At 44.7% G+C, this 27,816-nt stretch overlaps 9 non-coding genes and 1 pseudogene across 9 annotated transcripts; all 10 read right to left on the bottom strand.

Annotated features, from left to right (window-relative positions):
- Positions 1 to 814: 814 nt before the first annotated feature.
- On the bottom strand, positions 815 to 923 carry LOC125732069 (5S ribosomal RNA; annotated as a pseudogene).
- A 1,074-nt stretch (positions 924 to 1,997) lies between these two features.
- LOC125734898 (5S ribosomal RNA) lies at positions 1,998 to 2,116 on the bottom strand. The gene has a single exon (XR_007394200.1). It is a non-coding gene; the product is annotated as a 5S ribosomal RNA (ribosomal RNA).
- A 1,082-nt stretch (positions 2,117 to 3,198) lies between these two features.
- Positions 3,199 to 3,317, bottom strand: LOC125730761 (5S ribosomal RNA). Its single transcript, XR_007391053.1, has one exon. It is a non-coding gene; the product is annotated as a 5S ribosomal RNA (ribosomal RNA).
- Positions 3,318 to 4,393: 1,076 nt separating this feature from the next.
- LOC125734897 (5S ribosomal RNA) lies at positions 4,394 to 4,512 on the bottom strand. The gene has a single exon (XR_007394199.1). It is a non-coding gene; the product is annotated as a 5S ribosomal RNA (ribosomal RNA).
- Positions 4,513 to 5,590: 1,078 nt separating this feature from the next.
- LOC125734228 (5S ribosomal RNA) lies at positions 5,591 to 5,709 on the bottom strand. Its single transcript, XR_007393549.1, has one exon. It is a non-coding gene; the product is annotated as a 5S ribosomal RNA (ribosomal RNA).
- A 1,074-nt stretch (positions 5,710 to 6,783) lies between these two features.
- Positions 6,784 to 6,902, bottom strand: LOC125736600 (5S ribosomal RNA). Its single transcript, XR_007395876.1, has one exon. It is a non-coding gene; the product is annotated as a 5S ribosomal RNA (ribosomal RNA).
- Positions 6,903 to 7,969: 1,067 nt separating this feature from the next.
- On the bottom strand, positions 7,970 to 8,088 carry LOC125729553 (5S ribosomal RNA). The gene has a single exon (XR_007389986.1). It is a non-coding gene; the product is annotated as a 5S ribosomal RNA (ribosomal RNA).
- A 16,265-nt stretch (positions 8,089 to 24,353) lies between these two features.
- Positions 24,354 to 24,472, bottom strand: LOC125736001 (5S ribosomal RNA). Its single transcript, XR_007395285.1, has one exon. It is a non-coding gene; the product is annotated as a 5S ribosomal RNA (ribosomal RNA).
- A 1,077-nt stretch (positions 24,473 to 25,549) lies between these two features.
- Positions 25,550 to 25,668, bottom strand: LOC125736982 (5S ribosomal RNA). Its single transcript, XR_007396249.1, has one exon. It is a non-coding gene; the product is annotated as a 5S ribosomal RNA (ribosomal RNA).
- Positions 25,669 to 26,749: 1,081 nt separating this feature from the next.
- LOC125735044 (5S ribosomal RNA) lies at positions 26,750 to 26,868 on the bottom strand. The gene has a single exon (XR_007394343.1). It is a non-coding gene; the product is annotated as a 5S ribosomal RNA (ribosomal RNA).
- Positions 26,869 to 27,816: the final 948 nt, after the last annotated feature.

Below are 27,816 nucleotides of genomic sequence, written 5' to 3'. Positions count from 1 at the left end.
GTCCCCCGCCGGCAAACATTACTCCTTTGCCTACCGCATGCAGGCTTCTCTTAATGACCTTCTGTTATCAACTCCACTAACAGCCACAAAATCTCCGCCGCACGAAGCCCACTGGTAGCTGCTGAATCACATGTTTCCCCAAAACGTCGCGCTGTCAGAACACTGGGAGCTACACACACCAACAAGTCCATACTGCAGGCTGCAGCCAGAACAATTTTCTACATTCAAACATTGACGGCCTCTTCTCTCTAAAAATTCACCAGACCGCTTCTACCACCAGCAAAGAAGTTTCCATCCCTAATTCCTCTGTGATTCCCACTAACCTAAACATTAAGCTGGCATTGAAGTGTGTGAATTACCATGGCCAACCTGCTCTTTTAAATACAGCTTTTAGCAAGTTTTGAAAGGAGGAGAAGAGCAGACCTTGCTATGCCAATAATATCAAGTCTTTTGTGGTGAAGTGGTTTTTGCATAGAAAACAAAGTGGTGAGTTGAAGAGGAATTATATCAGTACTTTGTTTAAAACTGTGTGTAAAAAGCTGTCTTTTTATCATTAACAATAAGTTGTAAAACGTGAATGGGGAGTGACAGTCTTCAAGTTTGTGAGAAGATCGCGCCCTGGTGGAATAAAGGCACGAACAGCTTACAGCACCTAGAATTACCAGGAAGTATTTAGAGTAAAACGGTTTCTAAAAGCTGGCTTTATGAAAGAGAGAAAAAATATATATATATAAAATAGTAAAATGGAAGGGGAGTGCTAGATTTAAATTAATCGTGAAGTGGAGCGCCCCCTGTATAAAGTAAAAGTGAGAAAAGCTTACAGCACCTGGTATTCCCAGGCAGTCTCCCATCCAAATACTAACCAGACCCTACCCTGCTTAGCTTCCAAGATCAGGTGTGTTCAGGGTGGTATGGCCATAAGCGAGAGACGCTACTCAAACAGCCCTTTTGCATTAAACGCCTCTATACATGCCAGTTAGTCACATTGGATCCTACTCCTGTTTTTTTTGTTTTTTATCTAACTCACACTGCAGCACCACCATCCAATCGGCAGTGCCGGACCCACACCAAACATTCACCAAACTACTCAGCCGGCAGCCTACCACAATTATTCCATTCTTTCCGCATCCGCACACTTCCTTCTCTTTCACTCCTTTTCACTACCGCACAGGTTAATCGCCGCACGTCCCCCGCCGGCAAACATTACTCCTTTGCCTACCGCATGCAGGCTTCTCTTAACGACTCTCTGTTATCAACTCCGCTAACAGCCACAAAATCTCCGCCGCACGAAGCCCACTGGTAGCTGCTGAATCACATGCTTCCCCAAAACGTCGCGCTGTCAGAACACTGGGAGCTACACACACCAACAAGTCCATACTGCAGGCTGCAGCCAGAACAATTTTCTACATTCAAACATCGACGGCCTCTTCTCTCTAAAAATTCACCAGACCACTTCTACCACCAGCAAAGAAGTTTCCATCCCTAATTCCTCTGTGATTCCCACTAACCTAAACATTAAGTTGGCATTGAAGGGTGTGAATTACCCCGGCCAACCTGCTCTTTTAAATACAGCTTTTAGCGAGTTTTGAAAGGAGGAGAAGAGCAGACCTTGCTATGCCAATAATATCGAGTCTTCTGTGGTCAAGCGGTTTTTGCATAGAAAACAAACCGGTGATTTGAAGAGGAATTATATCAGTACTTTGTTTAAAACTGTGTGTAAAAAGCTGTCTCTTTATTATTAACAATAAGTTGTAAAACGTGAATGGGGAGTGACAGTCTTCAAGTTTGTGAGAAGATCGCGCCCTGGTGGAATAAAGGCACGAACAGCTTACAGCACCTAGAATTACCAGGCAGTATTTAGAGTAAAACGGTGGGTAAAAGCTGCCTTTATGAATGAGAGAAAAAAGAAATATATAAAATAGTAAAATGGAAGAGGAGTGATAGATTTAAATTAATCGTGAAGTGGAGCGCCCCCTGTATAAAGTAAAAGTGAGAAAAGCTTACAGCACCTGGTATTCCCAGGTGGTCTCCCATCCAAGTACTAACCAGACCCTAGCCTGTTTAGCTTCCGAGATCAGACGAGATCGGGCGTGTTCAGGGTGGTATGGCTGTAAGCGAGAGACGCTACCAAAAACAGCCCTTTTGCATTACACGCGTCTATACATGCCAGTTAGTCCCATTGGATCCTACTCCTGGTTTTTTTTTTTTTTTTTATCTGACTCACACTGCAGCACCACCATCCAATCGGCAGCGCCGGACCCACACCAAACATTCACCAAACTACTCAGCCGGCAGCCTACCACAATTATTCCATTCTTTCCACATCCGCACACTTCCTTCTCTTTAACTCCTTTTCACTACCGCACAGGTTAATCGCCGCACGTCCCCCGCCGGCAAACATTACTCCTTTGCCTACCGCATGCAGGCTTCTCTTAATGACCTTCTGTTATCAACTCCGCTAACAGCCACAAAATCTCCGCCGCACGAAGCCCACTGGTAGTTGCTGAATCACATGCTTCCCCAAAACGTCGCGCTGTCAGAACACTGGGAGCTACACACACCAACAAGTCCATACTGCAGGCTGCAGCCAGAACAATTTTCTACATTCAAACATCGACGGCCTCTTCTCTCTAAAAATTCACCAGACCGCTTCTACCACCAGCAAAGAAGTTTCCATCCCTAATTCCTCTGTGATTCCCACTAACCTAAACATTAAGCTGGCATTGAAGGGTGTGAATTACCTCGGCCAACCTGCTCTTTTAAATACAGCTTTTAGCAAGTTTTGAAAGGAGGAGAAGCGAAGACCTTGCTATGCCAATAATAACGAGTCTTCTGTGGTGAAGTCGTTTTTGCATAGAAAACAAAGCGGTGAGTTGAAGAGGAATTATATTAGTACTTTGTTTAAAACTGTGTGTAAAAAGCTGTCTCTTTATTATTAACAATAAGTTGTAAAACGTGAATGGGGAGTGACAGTCTTCAAGTTTGTGAGAAGATTGCGCCCTGGTGGAATAAAGGCACGAACAGCTTACAGCACCTAGAATTACCAGGCAGTATTTAGAGTAAAACGGTTTCCAAAAGCTGCCTTTATGAAAGAGAGAGAAAAAAAAAATATATATAAAATATTAAAATGGAAGGGAAGTGATAGATTTAAATTAATCGTGAAGTGGAGCGCCCCCAGTATCAAGTAAAAGTGAGAAAAGCTTACAGCACCGGGTATTCCCAGGAGGTCTCCCATCCAAGCACTAACCAGACCCTACCCTGCTTGGCTTCCGAGATCAGACGAGACCGGGCGTGTTCAGGGTGGTATGGCCGTGAGCGAGAAAAACTACCAAAAACAGCCCTTTTGCATTACACGCCTCTATACATGCCAGTTGGTCCCATTGGATCCTACTAATGTTCTTTTTTTTTTTTTATCTGACTCACACTGCAGCCCCACCATCCAATCGGCAGTGCCGGAACCACACCAAACATTCACCAAACTACTCAGCCGGCAGCCTACCACAATTATTCCATTCTTTCCGCATCCGCACACTTCCTTCTCTTTAACTCCTTTTCACTACCGCACAGGTTAATCGCCGCACGTCCCCCGCCGGCAAACATTACTCCTTTGCCTACCGCATGCAGGCTTCTCTTAACGACTCTCTGTTATCAACTCCGCTAACAGCCACAAAATCTCCGCCGCACGAAGCCCACTGGTAGCTGCTGAATCACATGCTTCCCCAAAACGTCGCGCTGTCAGAACACTGGGAGCTACACACACCAACAAGTCCATACTGCAGGCTGCAGCCAGAACAATTTTCTACATTCAAACATCGACGGCCTCTTCTCTCTAAAAATTCACCAGACCACTTCTACCACCAGCAAAGAAGTTTCCATCCCTAATTCCTCTGTGATTCCCACTAACCTAAACATTAAGTTGGCATTGAAGGGTGTGAATTACCCCGGCCAACCTGCTCTTTTAAATACAGCTTTTAGCGAGTTTTGAAAGGAGGAGAAGAGCAGACCTTGCTATGCCAATAATATCGAGTCTTCTGTGGTCAAGCGGTTTTTGCATAGAAAACAAACCGGTGATTTGAAGAGGAATTATATCAGTACTTTGTTTAAAACTGTGTGTAAAAAGCTGTCTCTTTATTATTAACAATAAGTTGTAAAACGTGAATGGGGAGTGACAGTCTTCAAGTTTGTGAGAAGATCGCGCCCTGGTGGAATAAAGGCACGAACAGCTTACAGCACCTAGAATTACCAGGCAGTATTTAGAGTAAAACGGTGGGTAAAAGCTGCCTTTATGAATGAGAGAAAAAAGAAATATATAAAATAGTAAAATGGAAGAGGAGTGATAGATTTAAATTAATCGTGAAGTGGAGCGCCCCCTGTATAAAGTAAAAGTGAGAAAAGCTTACAGCACCTGGTATTCCCAGGTGGTCTCCCATCCAAGTACTAACCAGACCCTAGCCTGTTTAGCTTCCGAGATCAGACGAGATCGGGCGTGTTCAGGGTGGTATGGCTGTAAGCGAGAGACGCTACCAAAAATAGCCCTTTTGCATTACACGCGTCTATACATTCCAGTTAGTCCCATTGGATCCTACTCCTGTTTTTTTTTTTTTTTTTATCTGACTCACACTGCAGCCCCACCATCCAATCGGCAGTGCCGGAACCACACCAAACATTCACCAAACTACTCAGCCGGCAGCCTACCACAATTATTCCATTCTTTCCGCATCTGCACACTTCCTTCTCTTTAACTCCTTTTCACTACCGCACAGGTTAATCGCCGCACGTCCCCCGCCGGCAAACATTACTCCTTTGCCTACCGCATGCAGGCTTCTCTTAATGACCTTCTATTATCAACTCCGCTAACAGCCACAAAATCTCCGCCGCACGAAGCCCACTGGTAGCTGCTGAATCACATGCTTCCCCAAAACGTCGCACTGTCAGAACACTGGGAGCTACACACACCAACAAGTCCATACTGCAGGCTGCAGCCAGAATAATTTTCTACATTCAAACATCGACGGCCTCTTCTCTCTAAAAATTCACCAGACCGCTTCTACCACCAGCAAAGAAGTTTCCATCCCTAATTCCTCTGTGATTCCCACTAACCTAAACATTAAGCTGGCATTGAAAGGTGTGAATTACCCCGGCCAATCTGTTCTTTTAAATACAGCTTTTAGCAAGTTTTGAAAGGAGAAGAGCAGAACTTGCTATGCCAATAATATCGAGTCTTCTGTGGCGAAGTGGTTTTTGCATAGAAAACAAAGCGGTGAGTTGAAGAGGAATTATATCAGTACTTTGTTTAAAACTGTGTGTAAAAAGCTGTCTCTTTATCATTAACAATAAGTTGTAAAACGTGAATGGGGAGTGACAGTCTTCAAGTTTGTGAGAAGATCGCGCCCTGGTGGAATAAAGGCACGAACAGCTTACAGCAGCTATAATTACCAGGCAGTATTTAGAGTAAAACGGTGTGTAAAAGCTGCCTTTATGAATGAAAGAAAAAAAAAATATATATATAAAATAGTAAAACGGAAGGGGAGTGATAGATTTAAATTAATCGTGAAGTGGAGCGCCCCCTGTATAAAGTAAAAGTGAGAAAAGCTTACAGCACCTGGTATTCCCAGGTGGTCTCCCATCCAAGTACTAACCAGACCCTAGCCTGCTTAGCTTCCGAGATCAGACGAGATCGGGCGCGTTCAGGGTGGTATGGCCATAAGCAAGAGCCGCGAACAAAAACAGCCCTTTTGCATTACACGACTCTATACATTCCAGTTAGTCCCATTGGATCCTACTCCTGTTTTTTTTTTTTTTTATCTGACTCACACTGCAGCACCACCATCCAATCGGCAGCACCGGACCCACACCAAACATTCACCAAACTACTCATCCGGCAGCCTACCACAATTATTCCATTCTTTCCGCATCCGCACACTTCCTTCTCTTTAACTCCTTTTCACTACCGCACAGGTTAATCGCTGCACGTCCCCCGCCGGCAAACATTACTCCTTTGCCAACCTTTTGCAGGCTTCTCTTAACAACCCTCTGTTATCAACTCCGCTAACAGCCACAAAATCTCTGCCGCACGAAGCCCACTGGTAGCTGTTGAATCACATGCTTCCCCAAAACGTCGCGCTGTCAGAACACTGGGAGCTACACACACTAACAAGTCCATACTGCAGGCTGCAGCCAGAACAATTTTCTACATTCAAACATCGACAGCCTCTTCTCTCTAAAAATTCACCAGACCGCTTCTACCACCAGCAAAGAAGTTTCCATCCCTAATTCTTCTGTGATTCCCACTAACCTAAACATTAAGCTGGCATTGAAGGGTGTGAATTACCCCGGCCAACCTGCTCTTTTAAATACAGCTTTCAGCAAGTTTTGAAAGGAGGAGAAGAGCAGATAATATGCCAATAATATCGAATATTCTGTGGCGAAGTGGTTTTTGCATAGAAAACAAAGCGGTGAGTTTAAGAGGAATTATATCAGTACTTTGTTTAAAACTGTGTGTAAAAATCTGTCTCTTTATTATTAACAATAAGTTGTAAAACGTGAATGTGGAGTGACAGTCTTCAAGTTTGTCAGAAGATCGCGCCCTGGTGGAATAAAGGCACGAACAGCTTACAGCACCTAGAATTACCAGGCAGTATTTAGAGTAAAACGGTGTGTAAAGGCTGCCTTTATGAATGAGAGAAAAAAAATATATATATAAAATAGTAAAATGGAAGGGGAGTGATAGATTTAAATTAATCGTGAAGTGGAGCGCCCCCTGTATAAAGTAAAAGTGAGAAAAGCTTACAGCACGTGGTATTCCCAGGCAGTCTCCCATCCAAGTACTAACCAGACCCTACCCCGCTTAGCTTCCGAGATCAGACGAGATCGGGCGCGTTCAGGGTGGTATGGCCATAAGCAAGAGCCGCGAACAAAAACAGCCCTTTTGCATTACACGACTCTATACATTCCAGTTAGTCCCATTGGATCCTACTCCTGTTTTTTTTTTTTTTATCTGACTCACACTGCAGCACCACCATCCAATCGGCAGCGCCGCACCCACACCAAACATTCACCAAACTACTCAGCCGGCAGCCTACCACAATTATTCCATTCTTTCCGCATCCGCACACTTCCTTCTCTTTAAGTCCTTTTCACTACCGCACAGGTTAATCGCCGCACGTCCCCCGCCGGCAAACATTACTCCTTTGCCTACCTCATGCAAGCTTCTCTTAACGACCCTCTGTTATCAACTCCGCTAACAGCCACAAAATCTCTGCCGCACGAAGCCCACTGGTAGCTGTTGAATCACATGCTTCCCCAAAACGTCGCGCTGTCAGAACACTGGGAGCTACACACACTAACAAGTCCATACTGCAGGCTGCAGCCAGAACAATTTTCTACATTCAAACATCGACAGCCTCTTCTCTCTAAAAATTCACCAGACCGCTTCTACCACCAGCAAAGAAGTTTCCATCCCTAATTCTTCTGTGATTCCCACTAACCTAAACATTAAGCTGGCATTGAAGGGTTTGAATTACCCCAGCCAACCTGCTCTTTTAAATACAGCTTTTTGCAAGTTTTGAAAAGAGGAGAAGAGCAGACCTTGCTATGCCAACAATATCAAGTCTTCTGTGGCGAAGTGGTTTTTGCATAGCAAACAAAGCGGTGAGTTGAAGAGGAATTATATCAGTACTTTGTTTAAAACTGTGTGTAAAAAGCTGTCTCTTTATTATTAACAATAAGTTGTAAAACGTGAATGGGGAGTGACAGTCTTCAAGTTTGTGAGAAGATCGTGCCCTGGTGGAATAAAGGCACGAACAGCTTACAGCACCTAGAATTACCAGGCAGTATTTAGAGTAAAACGTGTGTAAAAGCTGCCTTCATGAATGAGAGAAAAAAGAAATATATAAAATAGTAAAATGGAAGGGGAGTGATAGATTTAAATTAATCGTGAAGTGGAGCGCCCCCTGTATAAAGTGAGAAAAACTTACAGCACCTGGTATTCCCAGGTGGTCTCCCATCCAAGTACTAACCAGACCCTAACCTGCTTAGCTTCCGAGATCAGACGAGATCAGGCGAGTTCAGGGTGGTATGGCCGTTAGCGAGAGATGCTACCAAAAACATCCCTTTTGCATTACACGCCTCTATACATGCCAGTTGGTCCCATTGGATCCTACTAATGTTCTTTTTTTTTTTTTTATCTGACTCACACTGCAGCCCCACCATCCAATCGGCAGCGCCGGACCCACACCAAACATTCACCAAACTACTCAGCCGGCAGCCTACCACAATTATTCCATTCTTTCCGCATCCGCACACTTCCTTCTTTTTAACTCCTTTTCACTACCGCACAGGTTAATCGCCGCACGTCCCCCGCCGGCAAACATTACTCCTTTGCCTACTGCATGCAGGCTTCTCTTAACGACCCTCTGTTATCAACTCCGCTAACAGCCACAAAATCTCCGCCGCACGAAGCCCACTGGTAGCTGCTGAATCACATGAGAGATATTAGGTGGTACATTGGGCGGAGCTTAATTCTCCGCTTCTGACGTCATAAGAGGAAGTGGATTATCCTTGATTCTGATTGGTCGAGAGTTTATGCCCATATATGGTATTAATACATGCTTATGCCACGTTTTGCCGATAGGGGGCGATATGGTTTTGGGAGATTGCCGTTATGTCCATATATGGTAACAATACATGCTTATGCCACGTGTTGCCGATAGGGGGGTTTGGGGGATTAAACTTTAATAGAATAAAAATACATTACATTTATTTTATTAATGTGGTTTTTGATTACGTTTTTAAGGTATAATAAAACATAGAGCAGGATAATGGCAAGATAGCGCATACACGTTCAGCGGGGGCGTCCGTCCGGCCCCGTGTTGTTAGTAAGCGCCGCGGCGTATTTTAAAAGAAAGCACCCAAATGTTTTAAAAGAAGAAAGCACCAAAATGTTTTAAAAGAAGAAAGACCCAAAAGAAGAAAACCCTTAGTGTTATTTTAAAAGAAAAAGCAGGGTGAATTTTAACAAACATGCCCCGAAAGAAGCAGCAGAAGAGCAAATTTAAACAAGCGAAAACAACAAACAAGCCCGTCGTTTTAAAAGAAGCTATCACTCATTACATTTAACCAACACGAAAGACTTTAGTTATATTTACCAGGTTGAAGAAAGCATGCAAGCGGCAAACTTTTAGAAGAAATAGGACGAAACGATCCCGGAGCACTGCCACATGCGACTACTCTGTTTGAACAACGCGGGGCGGAATGGCCGATCGCTAGTCCGGCGTTTGGCGCATGCGCACCCACGCCGCCTCCCCTTTCAAAATGGCGACGCCGGCGGGGCGCCTGTTTTAGCAAATAAAACCCCTATAGCCGTAATGTTTTTAAGGAATGAAGCACTTTTCTGCCAATGTGAATAATAAAGTAAAGCGCTCTGTGCATTTTCGACAGCAATAATCAAAGAATAACGCAGTTATTTCTTGTTTAAGCGAGCGCATGCGCGTAGACCCACACAGTATTTCCTTTATTGAGCCAGCTCGTCGCGTCAAGCAACTGTCAAATGGCGAACAATTGTCGCTGGACCAAGAATTCATGCATCTACCTTTGCAATGCAACTACCTTTTTTTCGGGTCGACAGGCAATACTTGGCAATACCGTTAGGCAGGGGTTAGCTCATCAGAACAACAGGATGTTGTGTAGGAACGGCTGAAACTTAGGCAGCAACAAATTCTTTCGTTATAGCGTTATTTTAAATTTGTATGGGTGTGATATATGCCATTTATGCAATGAGGTGGAATTAAACAACAGGGGATCCGACTGGTTCCACAAACAGCCGCACCACTAATGTGTTAAACAACGAATAAAAAACCATTAATTACACATGCTTACGTATAAAATATATAAAAGTTTAAGGAATAAAGAACACGACAAACAGCCGCACCACTAAACAAGGAATAAAAAACGATCATTACCACAAATTATGATATTTAAGTATAAAAATAAATAAGTTGAGGACTAAAGCAGTCGACAAACTACCCCGTAAACAAGGATTAATGAATAAAATTATTTCAATGTGGCTAAAGTAGACGTACGCGACTATTTAATAGGGGGGCAAAAGCACATTTTAAAAACTGGCAATAACTCGAACGGCGGTAAAGACGGGTCGCTAGCGCCACCCTGTGTCCACAGCATGTGGCCCCCACAGCGGGGAAGGGGCGGTCCAGCCCCCCCCCCCCCAAAAAAAAAAAGTTTCCCCTATATTAAGGGCGACGCTGTCGACCAAAAATACAGAAGAACTTGAAACGTTATCGACGATCACGACGCCAAAGATGGAAATGACAAACTGGAGGTATGTTAAATTTCTTTCGCCATACTTTAAAATTGTTTGAATTGTCGCTATTGTGAAAACATTTGCGATTACTTTTGACCAAGAATTTTCCACGGTGTCAAGCCCGAGTAAGCCCCGTGAAGCAGAGGATTGGAATAGCGGTAAGTTAATATCAATGATAAGCACATCAATGGATTTACTGTTTTAAAAAATTGTGGAAAGACTGAAAGTTTTATGTTCACTGTCGCAGATAAGGACGCTGACCTGTTAAGCACGCCGACGGTTATTTTCAGAGATAATCGTGAAGGGACTGTCCACGGACAACATAAGCGGAAAAGAACGGATAGTTTTAACGGTACGTGGAACAATAACCGCATCGTGGATTTTTGTGTATGAAATGCTTAAAGACTGATTTTTGTCCTTCTCTTCCCCCCAAGACACTGCCGATGATGAATTGTTGATCGCTGCGGCTGAAAAAATTGAAGCGGGTCTAGCGACGGCAGAAACTTCAACCGACGGCGCTCAGAGCGAACCTGAAGAACAGTTGGAATCTACGCCGCCGGGCACTCCTACTACAGGGGTTGTGACACCGGACCAAGGGTTCCCAGCAAGCGGTGATCCAGCGACCACATCCAGGGCCTTATCGGGGCCCCTGCAGAGGACGCAAGATTGGGATATTGACCAATTAACACCTTGGCAGTGGCCGGTTGCGAGCTCCCTGGACGGCGCTGTATCCCGGGCCGAGAGGCTGAAGGGGCTCAAGGTAGCTTTTTTCCTTTTTCAGGATCAAATGTGTGATTTTTTGGCGGATTTGTCTGATCAGATATAAAGAATAAGCACAGACATGGCAGAAAACTGGCGGCATTGGAGTTTTGACGGGGGTAGAAGCATGCATATAAATGATGACGATGGTGAAACGCCGCTGAACCCCGATCTGCTTCGGCTGATTGATGAACTGAATGACGGACCAACGGCTGAAATTAACCCCTACATGCTCGCCTTAATAAATGATTTAAATGAGAATGGTGCTCATGAAGCTGTTGAGGATATGGACTATGTTAATATGGGAGACGCTATAGACGATGTAGACGGGTGGCTACCAAATGCTCATGTGTCTATGAATGTGGAAATGGCTGACGACCACGCGGCTGACATCGGACCAGACAACGATGTGCAAATGCTTGACGCTGATGACGGATCGGCCATGTACGCTGAACTGCATCAGATGATTGCTGAACTGAATGGTGAGCAACCGGGTGAATTTAACCCCATTTTACAAAACTTCTTAAATGATTTAAATGATGATGAAGATGGAGCGGCGGGGGACCCTGAAATTATGGACATTGATAATGGGGAACAACAACATGGTGGGGGCGCAGCTGATGGTGATGTTAATGTAATACGCAGACCACAGTTTAACAACACTGAAATAAGGCAACGCTTTCATTTTGAGGGGATTGAGCATGAGGACATAGTAGATGTCTACAGGTCTGTTATACAGACATTCCAAAATTTGGTGGACAGAGTGAACGCTTTAGCGGGGCCTGGGGATATCATACAGGTGGAACTGCAGGGCGATTCAGTGACTAATGACACAGCTATACATGTTCGAGGCGAGATCGATCTAAATGATCTGCTATCGATGGTAGACAACCTTACACAGAGTAATGCCGAGGTTTTTAGCGATGAAACGCTGGAGCTGGTCGTGCAGATTATTCATAATCGAAATGGTGGCGCGGGCAATCGGCAGAAATTAACAAAGCTGTTAAGGTCTGAAATTTTGCAAAAGAAGCTCAGTTGTCTTATTGTTTCTGAAAACTCTGGAAATAATCTGTGCTTTGCTTACTGCGTAGTCCGCCTCTTAAACCCTGACATGTCACATGAGATTGCTGAGATAGAAGCTAAACGTTTGCAGGAATCAGTCGGTCTAACTGTGGCCGACATGGTTTCATTCTCAAACATAGCAGAGTTTGAGCGAATGCTTGGGGTCAAAATTGTGGTGTGGTACCGCTGTGACAAGTCTGACATTTTTAAGAAATTTCAGACAAACCCCGAACCTCGTAATAAAACAATCTTTCTGTACCTTCAAGATCAGCATTATTTTGGTATAAAAAGCTTGAGTGCGTTTTTTGGGGAATCGTACATCTGTGATTACTGTTACGCCTCATTCAGTGTTAAAGCACACCACAAATGTGAGTATTACTGCAACGTGTGTCTCAGTCCCGAATGCCATAAGCACCGCAGACAGTACATACATTGTGATGACTGTGGGTCGTTCTGTCGATCGCGGTATTGCTTCGATCAGCACAAAATCGCAAAACAGCAACCAGGCGGGGGCAGTGTACACAGCTTATGTGACACTGTCAAGTATTGTGACAAGTGTTGCCGACGGTACCCCGTCACTAAAAATAATCGAAAGGCTCATAAATGTAAACCAAATACCAGATGCGCTTTTTGTAAGGAGGACTTGACACCTGACTGTGCGCATCAGTGTTTTATCGAGCCAGTAAAGACTGAGGACTTGACAGACCGATATGTGTTTTACGACTTTGAATGTAGACAAGATGAGGGGACGCACATTGCTAATTACATCTGCTGCATTGACTTTGAGGGCAATTGTTGGACCGCTAAGGGGGATGGCTGTGTGGCGGAATTTTTCAAAAAGTACCGCAACCGTAAATACAAGGGGTACACATTTATAGCGCACAACTCTAAAGGCTATGACAGTTACCTGCTCATGAAATATTTAGTTGAGAATGGTATCACACCCAACATTATTACACAGGGCAGCAAACTGCTCTGTGTGACAGACGAGGACTTTAGCCAAAGATACATTGACTCCCTCTGCTTTCTGCCCATGAAGCTGAGCGCATTCCCCGCCGCTTTGGGTTTTGAGAGTGAAAAGAAGGGCTATTTCCCACATTTTTGGAACACCGTAGAAAATCAAAATTACGTCGGTCCCTACCCACCACCAGAGGCATACGGGTTGCAAACCATGATGGAGAAGGACAAGAGAGAGTTTATGGAGTGGTACGGTACTGTTGCGAGCGAGGTGTTTGACTTTAGAAAAGAAATGGCAGAGTACTGTAAAAATGATGTTGTCATCTTGAGAGAGGGCTGTCTCAGGTTCAGGGGTGAGATTATAAACAGCTGTAATCTAGACCCTTTTCAATGTGTCACCATTGCCTCTGTGTGCATGAAACAGTTTTGCATGAGTTTTTTGCCTGAAAATACCGTCGCGCTGACCACTCCAGATAATTACATCAAGCGACAAAAGGCATACTCCACGCCATCTATCCAGTGGCTGGAATACATCGCACATAGCGAAAAACTAGAGATACAACACGCGCTCTGTAGAGGGGAGGTGAAAATGGGTCCCTACTACCTCGACGGCTATGCCGAAATCGACGGGGTTCGTACGGCGTACGAATTTGCTGGGTGTTTTTTTCATGGCTGCCCAGAATGCTTTGATTCTAACACACTTAACCCCGTAACAAAACTTCGTTTTGGGGACATGCATCAGCAGTTTCAGGATAAAATATTTGCCCTTAAACACACGTACAACCTCAATGTACATGTTATTTGGGAACACCAGTGGGACAAAATGAAGGCTGAAAATGCAAGTGTACAGGCGTTCTTGAGGGAATTTGACTTTCCAGAGCGCATCGATCCTCGGGACGCTCTGTTTGGCGGCAGAACTAACGCCTTGCAATTGCACTACAAAGCAGAGGGCGACGAGCGTATAGATTATTACGACTTCACGAGCCTTTATCCCTCTGTCAACAAGTTTAAGGAGTACCCGGTAGGACACCCCGTGGTCATTTACCGCGATTTTGACAGTGTGGAAAACTATTTTGGGTTGATCAAAGCCAAGGTTTACCCACCGAGAGGTCTTTACCTGCCGGTTCTGCCTTACAGGTCCGGCGGTAAACTCATGTTCACACTTTGCAGAACATGCTGTGAAACTGAGACGCAGGGGGTCTGCAATCATTCAGATGAGCAGAGAGCTCTGAGCGGTACGTGGTGCAGTGTCGAAATCAACAAGGCTGTTGAAAAGGGCTACAAAATTGCCAAGATTTACGAGGTCTGGCATTTCCCCGACAGGACAGACACACTCTTTGCTGACTATATTAACACCCATTTAAAGGGAAAACAGGAGGCTTCGGGCTATCCCTCTTGGGTAAAGAGTGCTGAGGATAAAGAGAGATACATTCAGACCTACTTTGAGAAGGAGGGCATCCGCTTGAACCCCGAAAACATCGGGGTGAACAAAGTAAAACGCCAAATTTCCAAATTGTTTTTAAACAGTCTTTGGGGAAAATTTGGACAGAGGATAAATCAGGCAAGTACGACGCTCATCAAAGACCCCGATGAGTTTCTCATGTTCATTTTTTCAAAGCTGGTCAATGTGTCTCACTTTTCCTTTTTGAATGACAATGTGGCAATGGTCCAATGGCGGAACATAAAAGGGTTCCCTAACATGCCGCGGCACGTCAACACGTTTATTGCGGCGTTCACTACCGCGTATGCAAGGCTCGAGCTGTACAACCTCATGGACCGCTTGGGGAGGCGTACGCTGTACCATGATACAGACTCTGTCATTTTTGTCAGCAAGCCGGGGGACTGGATGCCACCTTTGGGTGACTTTCTCGGTGAGCTGACAAGCGAGTTGGACCCAGATGATCACATTGTGGAATTTGTATCAGGGGGTCCCAAAACTTATGGGTACAGAACCGCAAAAAGTAAAACAAACTTGAAAGTTAAGGGAATAACGCTGCACAACACCAATTCGAAAGTTGTCAACATCGCATCCCTCACAGAGTTAGTTCACGATTTTGTGAGTAACCCACGTGACCCCCCTCGAGAGATCAGGACATCCACACAGCAAATCTTGAGGGATAAAAGGGGGTTCCTTTTGAAAACTAAGACAGTCAACAAGTGTTTCAAGGTTGTGTACACCAAGCGGCAGCTACTGCCTGACTATTCCACACTGCCTTATGGCTTCTAGTGACGGGTTCGACAATAGACTTCAGCACCCATTCTCGTGCATTATATCCGGACCGAGCAACTGTGGCAAGTCTTATTTCATTAAAAGACTGCTTGAGAATGTGGATTGTACATTGTCCAGAGTGCCTGAAAACGTCGTATGGTGCTATTCTTGCTGGCAACCATTGTATGATGATTTGTTGTGCAAAATAAAAAATATTAAATTTGTGGAAGGAATCCCAGAGTCTCTGTGTGACGACGAACTTTTACCATCAAATAAAATTAATTTGATCATCATTGACGACCTTATGGAAAAAGCCAGCGATAACGGCGAGGTGGAAAAAGCTTTTACCAAGTACACGCATCACAGAAATCTAAGCGTCATATATCTGGTGCAGAATCTTTTCTTCCAAGGTAAGAAGAGCCGGACCATCAATCTCAACGCTAATTATATCGTATTATTTAAAAACCCCCGAGATAAATTACAGACGAGTGTATTGGCAAGGCAGATGTACCCGCGGCATTCAAAATTTTTTCTAGAAGCTTTCGAAGACGCTACAAAAGTCCCTTACGGATATCTGTTGGTGGATTTAAAAGCCGTGACACCCGAGGACTGTAGGCTCAGAACAGGAATGCTTCCACCCGAGTGGCCGGCTGCTTACGTGCTCAAGAAAAAATAATAATGTCGGCTCGTATAAAAAGAAACTGGAGTGACCTGAAAGCTTTATTTGACAGTAACGCCAGACAGAGAAAGAAAATTTTAAAGACGGCATCTCCGGGTTTGCTGAACACTCTTTGTGAAATAGCTTTGAACGTGCTGTGCGGCAAGATCCCGCTAACCAAAGCCCAGATTGTACAACTAAAAAAGCAAAAGAGCGGCATTAAACTATTGGCAAACAAACGGACATCGTTTAAAAAAAAGAAGAAGGCTATTATACAGACCGGTGGGGGATTCATTCTACCCCTGCTAAGTGTCGCCATACCGTTTCTCACCAGTCTTTTTCAACGGAGCTAAGTAAATGGAACACGCTAGGAAAATGTATCTAGTTCCTAAGGCACAGCTTGAAAAACTGCATAATGCCACATCTCCTAAAGACACGATAAGACAGACTGCCGAAAGCGAATTGGACATTGCAATACGCAACATTTTATCAAGAACGGATGTTGCTGACCACGAAAAGATCCGCTTGTACACAGAAGTGCTACAGAGATATTTGACTTTGGCCAGGCAAGGTGATAATGAGCCCTTATCTTTAACACTTCCTCCTGAAGACCCCATAATAGATAATGCTGTGGCGGCACGTGCCACCGTTGCTGGGGACTCCATTATGGATGAAGTCATTAAAAATGTTGCTTCGCGTAACAAGAAAAAGGCTGAATATATAATGGGTAAAATGCATGAAAACTCTGCCGTCACTGCGTGGAATCCGCGCGGGGAGTTTGTTTTTAATGGTACAACTATCGCTGGATCCCACATGCTCGATTTGCTTAAAAACATTACCAACCCGCATAACGTGAACGAGGGGAGAAGGCCTGTGGGGTGGGGAGAATTTCTACAAGGCCTGGCTAGACTCAACATGCCTTGCACCCTCATACCTAACCAAGATGTTGGACGTCTCATAGAGTCGATCAAGAACAAGCCCCGCACCGAGGAGCGGCGTGACGGTACACCCCGAGATGGTCGGTCACCGCGAACCCCACGGAAATTCTTAAGACCCGACTGGCTTGTGTTTTAAAATGCTTTTGTACTTACTTAATTAAAACACTCAAACGTGATATTTTGTCTTTGTGTTTTTTATTTGTCATGCACAATCTTTTTCAAAGCCTTACAACATCTCACCATCTGCATTTTGGTAAACATATTTTTCACACGATTGATATATTTAAATTTAGAAACAAAATGAGAAACCATAGCATCGTTCTTTTTTAAATCATTGCTATAAAACGATAGAATTTTGCAAAAAGAAAAGCCTCTACAGCGGTTAATTAAATAAAAAATGCAATGTTGTCCACACGTCACACTGAGATCGCTTTGAAGCTGCTTCGCGTTGCAAACGAGACGGTCACAGTGCCTTGTCATAAAAGCGTTTATGGTCCTCGGAAAGCTGGGGTGATCCGGAGGATTTCCGTACGAGTCGAAAAACTCTGCGGTGCTGTCAGTACCGATGAAAAGCGCCAGCCAGTGCTCCCCGGGTGCCCAACTCGGATGTGTGTTGACGATGAAGATTGCGGGTAATTTTTCAAGTTTTACTGCCTCTAGCTCGTCACAAGCCAACACCCCATAAAAATGTCTAGCAGTCCAGCGGTTTCTGCCAAGGATGTGGGATAGCTCCAATGTGTTCATGACTAGTAGTAATCGTACAATACATTTCTCCTTTGGTTAATCTCGATTATATTGTCGAATGATGCGTAAACTATCAATGTCGCCGTCCTGGCCAGCGGCTGTCGGAACCTCATCTCCAGGCGCATATTTCCGCTTTTAACCATGGAGAGATGCTGATTACATCCCTCGTCGGGTGACAAGTTAAAGGCGTACAAAGTGTAGCCATTTATGTACTCGTTTCTGTCAACAGCGAAAGGTTCGTTTTTCAAATGTCTCCCCGTAGCCAAAATCAAACTGTAATATTCACGGGCCACGTTTCCTCGGATAAAATCTGGTTGAAAGGGTTTAGAGGGATACTGCTGGCCATCTACGTAAAGCGCTACAAATTCAGCGTCGTAATGTTGAAAATTGAAGGGGTTTCGATCGTACGCGCCCATAAAACCCATATTATCTACAAGCCCGATAACTACGGTTTTAGGCAGCTGACCTAGAAACAAATTTTCTTGAGCGCAGACACGGCTACCCGCGGCCACACTAAAAGTTTTCATACATACTCTCTCGATCGGGTATTTCGCGTTGGCTGTCAGCAATGCGCTCGCGTGTCCCAGTTTGACAGCCGTCGATACAGAGACTTTTTTAACAAAGAGGGATGCAGATACTATTTTGAGCGAGTACTGCTCAGCTGCATCACCGCTCATGAGGCAAAACTCATCTTTGTTTCGGACCATTTTAATTTTGACGTCGACCCCATTTAGCATTAGCCGCTCCTGAAAAAATATGTCAGAGTGTATTGGGCCCATCAAATCGAAAACGCTGCTTCTTGCCGAAAATGCGGCTCTTTTCTCTAGCCCCGCGTTAAGGCCTTGCGGGTCTGTCTCATTCATTCCTGTACTGCTGTCTTTGAAAAACAACCCGCAGGTAAACTGTCTGGAGAGCGTACCGACGCTATAATTAAGCAGGCACTCTATCATCGCTCTGTAAGGGTAAGTGTTGCTAGATTGGCTCACTAGCCGGTCACCCAGGGATACGTCCACTTGTGAGAAAATCGAGGCGATCGGGTAATTTATGACTCCCACATTTGCACCGGCGTCAATGTTTGTACCGTTAGCTCTTGTGATCCGACACCGGAGATGCAGTAGCGTGTTGTTGAGATCTAGGTAATCTTCCCCATTACCGGCGATAAAAAACTCCAGGGGGCCGTTATCAGTTAAGGCTGAGAGTGGTGGCACTTCCACGTATATATTCTTATCAATGCTTGCTTGCGTGTATGGTATCGCAAAAATATCCAGTTCTGATTTCATACACTCTTCCGACATGTTGTGAATGAGGGCCATAGTTTTAGAAAATGTATCTTCTTCTCTGTGCTTTTTTGGCAACCTTCTTCTCGCGCTTCTTTTTGACTACTGTGACTCTCTTGGGTATTGCTTTGCGTTTTTTAGCGGTGGTAATTCGATCCCCAGGGGGTCTACGACGCTTGCCGCGAGCAAGCACCATGAGCCCCGAGCCCTCTTGTGGCTGTGCTGTCAATTGACCCGTCATGGCACCTGTTACTACGTCTTTAACGATATTTTGGGCGGCCGATTTTAAATGCGGTTTCGCCATATTGAAAGTCCTTTTCAGAAATGGCACCGCCATTCTGAGGAGTCCTCGAAAAAGCCCTCCCAGACCCCCACCGTACATAACGGGGGCTCCATTGTATCCGGGTAGACCGTTACCCGCTTGGTTTCTGTAGTATTCCACATATCTATGTGGATCTGAAAAGCCGTCGGCGCTGTACATTATTGGGGGTAGTACTGCTTAACCGGTCTGAAATGCAGTTTTACGAGCGTTTTCCCGTATCGGAAGGGTATCGCCTTGTTCTGGTCAGACTTTAACTCGATGACAATGTTATCAATGTGATTCTTGCAGAGCGACACGTAATGAATCCTGTCGTAAGATATTGTGACCATCGAGTTGTGTTCCCCCGCTATATGTACGCTCCGTAAAAGAGGCACGTGGCTGTCACCCACTCTTTGATGCTCGACAATGTCTGAATACACGTAAATCGTGTAAAAACCGGCGCTTATGTCGGCGGGGTACGGTGCCGCTGGTCTATCACCAATCTTCTGAAATACATCAGGCACAAACCCTAGCATCCGTGCAAGGTTACCTTTCGCTTTAAAGGCAACGTGCGGTGGTCCGATCATATACACTTTGTTTTTTATCACGCTATAGTCAAATTTTAGTTTTGACCCTCCTAGAACCGCATTCGTCTCACTGATTAGTTTTTCAATATCTCTGTAATATCCTGCCTTTAGCTTGTACTGTAGGGTCGACGGTATCGACATCCATCCTGTCACGTAAAATAAGGTGTCTTCTTCTTCTACCAGCGTATCCCATGTACGCGGGTAATGGATTTCGGCTATGCCTACTTCCCATTTACCATTCAGTTCAATCGGCTTGGCTAGTTTTGTCGTGTAGCTTGATATGGTATTGTGTGGGAAAACATCCATAGACGCATTGCTTGGGAGCGTGACATAAAAGCCGCTTTCCTCCATGGCCGCTTTTGGTGGAACTGAACACTACAAACACGGCCCCGTCGCACTTATATGTCAACTACTTGTTTAGCAGGAACCCAGCTGTTAAATTTGTCTGGCCATCCCTGCCATTTCACTAAAAACATTTTTTTACCACGCTGCGTTTTTTCCGCAACGATTTTCTCAACTTTGAAGTTTTTGTCTTTGTCTAGTCTGATCTTTTGTAGCTCTTCGGTGTAAAATGTCCCCTCTATGATTTCGCCGTCATAATCTTTTAACCTATACACCGGCGGTGCTCTAGGTAGATGTTCGGCGACGGTAAAGTACTCGTCCGTAAAAGTTTGCTCGTATCCTTTGGTGAATTTTCCCCGTGCTTTAGACACCCTGACCACATCTCCAATTTTAAACTTATAGCGGTGCTTTTTAGATGTACTCGGCATCAATCCATAAATGTTGTTGAAGACTTGGGCCGCATTCTGTGCATTTACCTCAACCGGTTTCATTTTAATGGTACTGTGGTGGGTGTTATTGTAAGCTCTCGCTAGGTCTTGTACAATGTCCACATACCTTCTTGTATTATAAGCTGTAAAATAACGCCACATTCGTGTCTTTAATGTTCGGTTAAACCTTTCCACTACAGACGCTTTGACATCGTTACCAGTGGCGAAATGTATTATTCCATGTTTCTCGGTAAGCTTATGAAACGACGCGTTAAAAAACTCTGTCCCGTGGTCGGTTTGTAGCTTTTTAGGGGTCCTGCCTTCAGAGAGAATGTTTTCAAACACTTTCTTTACCTCTGCACCCGTCTTGCTTTTAAGACATCGAACCCATGCGTATTTTGATAGAATGTCTATACACGTTAACATGTATTTAAAATCGTCATTCTGTTCCGCGTAAGCCGACATGTCCACCAAGTCAGCTTGCCATTGAGAATCGATATTAGTCACAAAGACTCTGTTCCTTTTAAAGTTAAACCTGATCGGTTTATGTAATGTGTACGCATCTTCACCAGATAGCCATGTAGCAACTTGTTTCTTATTTATATTACCCGCACCTTCTTCTTCATCTATCAGAGATCTGTATAATCTGTCGGGGCCTCCAAAAGACCCAGGGTTTGATGGTGTATAATAGACACGTTTCAAGCGCTTATCATCCATCGTGGACCTCTAGCAATAATGACAAAGTGTTTTTGAGTCAACTCATTTTATTTAGAACGCATGCAAAAATTGTCAGAAACACATAGTTCAGCGTTTACACATCAGCCTGGGGTTGTTTGTATGAGTGCAAAATACAGAATTCATTAAATGCGTCATCTATAGCCCCCTCGTAATCTGCCCCTTCAACTTCACGTTTCAACTCGCGCAATTTCTCCCGCACGTTTATTTCATCTTTAAGATCACACATGACTGCCTCAACAGCGCCCTGTACTTTCACTGGTGAGGGGTGGGGATTGAACACCGACACCGCTTTCGTGATGATGTGTTTAAACCATGGTCTATACAGCTTTTTGGCCAACTTTTCAAAATTGTGAAAGAAGTAAAATGGCTCGGGGTCTTTCAGGCACGTGTGCCGACGCTGGCTAGGATGCATCACAGAGCAACCTACACAGTCCTCCTTCAAGTCCTCCTCGATCACATGATCCAGAATGCAGGCAAGTGCCCCTTTGATAATTTTCATGGCAGAGTCAGTGATGCTCCCATCCACAACATCTTCAGACAATGACAGCGCAGCAAAACGCTCGCAGAGTTCGTCGATCGTCGGTGACGGGGACCGTGGTGTTCCCAAGAATACATGAGGGGTCGCCGCTGCAGCCTCAAACATCGATGACGGCCATTGCGCCCATGTTGGGCTCGAAGGGGGTGCCGATGAAAGGCACGGGTCGCCATACGGCCCCCATGATGCGGCCTGCTGAAGGTCAAAAGGCTCTGGTGAGTTGTCAAGTCGCAGCCCAAAAGTCGATTGCGGTATCGGTGGCAGCCGAGGACGGGTTTCAGCGTTGTTCAGCCGCAGTCCAAAAGTATTCTCTTCTATCAGTGGCAGCGTGATCGTTTCAGGAGATGGCGGGATAGTCGAAGTTGTCTGTTTGCACGCCATTGCAAGCTGGGGAGTTGTGTCTCGTTGTCTTTGAGTGCTGGCTCACAGGCGCGATGGGTATTAATACGTTTTTCACCATGGTTAAGTACAGCCTTCTCTCATCTTATTGGTTGCTACTGCCACAAATGGGGAGGGGCTAATGATCCCCCCGTCGATCTCACTTTGTTCAAACTTTTTCTCGAGTTTTATACAGATACATTCTTTATACGAGAATATGCTGCACAGAGCCCCATGCTTGCGTTGTCTCCACGGCTTGCGGGGTGCCCATGTTGGGTTTAGCGGCACTAAGTCACAGTTATGGAGCGTCGCTGGTGTCATCAAACTCATGGCTGGTACTGTCTGTATGGGACAATTTGACAATTGCTCGCCATTTGACAGCTGCTTGACGCAGCGAGCTGGCTCAATAAAGGAAATGCTGTGTGGATCTACGCGCATGCGCTCGCTTAAACAAGAATTAACCGCGTTATTCTTTGATTATTGCTGTCGAAAATGCTCAGACCGCTTTACTTTATTATTCACATTGGCAGAAAAGTGCTTCATTCCTTAAAAACATTACGGCTATAGGTGTTTTATTTGCTAAAACAGGCGCTCCGCCGGCGTCGCCATTTTGAAAGGGGAGGCGGCGTGGGTGCGCATGCGCCAAACGCCGGACTAGCGATCGGCCATTCCGCCCCGCGTTGTTCAAACAGAGTAGTCGCATGTGGCAGTGCTCCGGGATCGTTTCGTCCTATTTCTTCTAAAAGTTTGCCGCTTGCATGCTTTCTTCAACCTGGTAAATATAACTAAAGTCTTTCGTGTTGGTTAAATGTAATGAGTGATAGCTTCTTTTAAAACGACGGGCTTGTTTGTTGTTTTCGCTTGTTTAAATTTGCTCTTCTGCTGCTTCTTTCGGGGCATGTTTGTTAAAATTCACCCTGCTTTTTCTTTTAAAATAACACTAAGGGTTTTCTTCTTTTGGGTCTTTCTTCTTTTAAAACATTTTGGTGCTTTCTTCTTTTAAAACATTTGGGTGCTTTCTTTTAAAATACGCCGCGGCGCTTACTAACAACACGGGGCCGGACGGACGCCCCCGCTGAACGTGTATGCGCTATCTTGCCATTATCCTGCTCTATGTTTTATTATACCTTAAAAACGTAATCAAAAACCACATTAATAAAATAAATGTAATGTATTTTTATTCTATTAAAGTTTAATCCCCCAAACCCCCCTATCGGCAACACGTGGCATAAGCATGTATTGTTACCATATATGGACATAACGGCAATCTCCCAAAACCATATCGCCCCCTATCGGCAAAACGTGGCATAAGCATGTATTAATACCATATATGGGCATAAACTCTCGACCAATCAGAATCAAGGATACGCTACTTCCTCTTATGACGTCAGAAGTGGAGAATTAAGCTCCGCCCAATGTACCACCTAATATCTCTCACATGCTTCCCCAAAACGTCGCGCTGTCAGAACACTGGGAGCTACACACGCCAACAAGTCCATACTGCAGGCTGCAGCCAGAACAATTTTCTACATTCAAACATCGACGGCCTCTTCTCTCTAAAAATTCACCAGACCGCTTCTACCACCAGCAAAGAAGTTTCCATCCCTAATTCCTCTGTGATTCCCACTAACCTAAACATTAAGCTGGCATTGAAGGGTGTGAATTACCCCGGCCAATCTGTTCTTTTAAATACAGCTTTTAGCAAGTTTTGAAAGGAGAAGAGCAGAACTTGCTATGCCAATAATATCGAGTCTTCTGTGGCGAAGTGGTTTTTGCATAGAAAACAAAGCGGTCAGTTGAAGAGGAATAATATCAGTACTTTGTTTAAAACTGTGTGTAAAAAGCTGTCTCTTTATCATTAACAATAAGTTGTAAAACGTGAATGGGGAGTGACAGTCTTCAAGTTTGTGAGAAGATCGCGCCATGGTGGAATAAAGGCACGAACAGCTAACAGCACCTAGAATTACCAGGAAGTATTTAGAGTAAAACGGTGTGTAAAGGCTGCCTTTATGAATGAGAGAAAAAAAAATATATATATATAAAATAGTAAAATGGAAGGGGAGTGATAGATTTAAATTAATCGTGAAGTGGAGCGCCCCCTGTACAAAGTAAAAGTGAGAAAAGCTTACAGCACCTGGTATTCCCAGGTGGTTTCCCATCCAAGTACTAACCAGACCCTAACCTGCTTAGCTTCCGAGATCAGACGAGATCAGGCGTGTTCAGGGTGGTATGGCCGTAAGCGAGAGATGCTACCAAAAACATCCCTTTTGCATTACACGCCTCTATACATGCCAGTTGGTCCCATTGGATCCTACTAATGTTCTTTTTTTTTTTTTATCTGACTCACACTGCAGCCCCACCATCCAATCGGCAGCGCCGGACCCACACCAAACATTCACCAAACTACTCAGCCGGCAGCCTACCACAATTATTCCATTCTTTCCGCATCCGCACACTTCCTTCTTTTTAACTCCTTTTCACTACCGCACAGGTTAATCGCCGCACGTCCCCCGCCGGCAAACATTACTCCTTTGCCTACTGCATGCAGGCTTCTCTTAACGACCCTCTGTTATCAACTCCGCTAACAGCCACAAAATCTCCGCCGCACGAAGCCCACTGGTAGCTGCTGAATCACATGCTTCCCCAAAACGTCGCGCTGTCAGAACACTGGGAGCTACACACACCAACAAGTCCATACTGCAGGCTGAAGCCAGAACAATTTTCTACATTCAAACATCGACGGCCTCTTCTCTCTAAAAATTCACCAGACCGCTTCTACCACCAGCAAAGAAGTTTCCATCCCTAATTCCTCTGTGATTCCCACTAACCTAAACATTAAGCTGGCATTGAAGGGTGTGAATTACCCCGGCCAATCTGTTCTTTTAAATAGAGCTTTCAGCAAGTTTTGAAAGGAGAAGAGCAGAACTTGCTATGCCAATAATATCGAGTCTTCTGTGGCGAAGTGGTTTTTGCATAGAAAACAAAGCGGTCAGTTGAAGAGGAATAATATCAGTACTTTGTTTAAAACTGTGTGTAAAAAGCTGTCTCTTTATCATTAACAATAAGTTGTAAAACGTGAATGGGGAGTGACAGTCTTCAAGTTTGTGAGAAGATCGCGCCCTGGTGGAATAAAGGCACGAACAGCTTACAGCACCTAGAATTACCAGGAAGTATTTAGAGTAAAACGGTGTGTAAAAGCTGCCTTTATGAATGAGAGAAAAAAAAAATATATATATAAAATAGTAAAATGGAAGGGGAGTGATAGATTTAAATTAATCGTGAAGTGGAGCGCCCCCTGTATAAAGTAAAAGTGAGAAAAGCTTACAGCACCTGGTAATCCCAGGTGGTCTCCTATCCAAGTACTAACCAGACCCTACCCTGCTTGGCTTCCGAGATCAGACGAGATCGGGCGTGTTCAGGGTGGTATGGCCGTAAGCGGGAGATGCCACCAAAAACATCCCTTTTGCATTACACGCCTCTATACATGCCAGTTGGTCCCATTGGATCCTACTAATGTTCTTTTTTTTTTTTTTTATCTGACTCACACTGCAGCCCCACCATCCAATCGGCAGCGCCGGACCCACACCAAACATTCACCAAACTACTCAGCCGGCAGCCTACCACAATTATTCCATTCTTTCCGCATCCGCACACTTCCTTCTTTTTAACTCCTTTTCACTACCGCACAGGTTAATCGCCGCACGTCCCCCGCCGGCAAACATTACTCCTTTGCCTACTGCATGCAGGCTTCTCTTAACGACCCTCTGTTATCAACTCCGCTAACAGCCACAAAATCTCCGCCGCACGAAGCCCACTGGTAGCTGCTGAATCACATGCTTCCCCAAAACGTCGCGCTGTCAGAACACTGGGAGCTACACACACCAACAAGTCCATACTGCAGGCTGCAGCCAGAACAATTTTCTACATTCAAACATCGACGGCCTCTTCTCTCTAAAAATTCACCAGACCGCTTCTACCACCAGCAAAGAAGTTTCCATCCCTAATTCCTCTGTGATTCCCACTAACCTAAACATTAAGCTGGCATTGAAGGGTGTGAATTACCCCGGCCAATCTGTTCTTTTAAATACAGCTTTTAGCAAGTTTTGAAAGGAGAAGAGCAGAACTTGCTATGCCAATAATATCGAGTCTTCTGTGGCGAAGTGGTTTTTGCATAGAAAACAAAGCGGTCAGTTGAAGAGGAATAATATCAGTACTTTGTTTAAAACTGTGTGTAAAAAGCTGTCTCTTTATCATTAACAATAAGTTGTAAAACGTGAATGGGGAGTGACAGTCTTCAAGTTTGTGAGAAGATCGCGACCTGGTGGAATAAAGGCACGAACAGCTTACAGCACCTAGAATTACCAGGAAGTATTTAAAGTAAAACGGTTTCTAAAAGCTGCCTTTATGAATGAGAGAAAAAAAATATAAATATATATAAAATAGTAAAATGGAAGGGGAGTGATAGATTTAAATTAATCGTGAAGTGGAGCGCCCCCTGTATAAAGAAAAAGTGAGAAAAGCTTACAGCACCTGGTATTCCCAGGTGGTTTCCCATCCAAGTACTAACCAGACCCTACCCTGCTTAGCTTCCAAGATCAGACGAGATCGGGCGTGTTCAGGGTGGTATGGCCATAAGCGAGAGATGCTACCAAAAACAGCCATTTTGCATTACACGCGTCTATACATGCCAGTTAGTCCCATTGGATCCTACTCCTGGTTTTTTTTTTTTTTATCTGACTCACACTGCAGCCCCACCATCCAATCGGCAGCGCCGGACCCACACCAAACATTCACCAAACTACTCAGCCGGCAGCCTACCACAATTATTCCATTCTTTCCGCATCCGCACACTTCCTTCTTTTTAACTCCTTTTCACTACCGCACAGGTTAATCGCCGCACGTCCCCCGCCGGCAAACATTACTCCTTTGCCTACTGCATGTAGGCTTCTCTTAACGACCCTCTGTTATCAACTCCGCTAACAGCCACAAAATCTCCGCCGCACGAAGCCCACTGGTAGCTGCTGAATCACATGCTTCCCCAAAACGTCGCGCTGTCAGAACACTGGGAGCTACACACACCAACAAGTCCATACTGCAGGCTGCAGCCAGATCAATTTTCTACATTCAAACATCGACGGCCTCTTCTCTCTAAAAATTCACCAGACCGCTTCTACCACCAGCAAAGAAGTTTCCATCCCTAATTCCTCTGTGATTCCCACTAACCTAAACATTAAGCTGGCATTGAAGGGTGTGAATTACCCCGGCCAATCTGTTCTTTTAAATACAGCTTTTAGCAAGTTTTGAAAGGAGAAGAGCAGAACTTGCTATGCCAATAATATCGAGTCTTCTGTGGCGAAGTGGTTTTTGCATAGAAAACAAAGCGGTCAGTTGAAGAGGAATAATATCAGTACTTTGTTTAAAACTGTGTGTAAAAAGCTGTCTCTTTATCATTAACAATAAGTTGTAAAACGTGAATGGGGAGTGACAGTCTTCAAGTTTGTGAGAAGATCGCGCCCTGGTGGAATAAAGGCACGAAGAGCTTACAGCACCTAGAATTACCAGGCAGTATTTAGAGTAAAACGGTG

The sequence above is a fragment of the Brienomyrus brachyistius genome, chromosome 2 (genome assembly GCF_023856365.1).
Source record: "Brienomyrus brachyistius isolate T26 chromosome 2, BBRACH_0.4, whole genome shotgun sequence".
In the NCBI taxonomy this organism is placed as follows: domain Eukaryota; kingdom Metazoa; phylum Chordata; class Actinopteri; order Osteoglossiformes; family Mormyridae; genus Brienomyrus; species Brienomyrus brachyistius.
The sequence above is the reverse complement of the archived record's forward strand: the minus strand, read 5'-3'. Positions and strand labels throughout refer to the sequence as shown.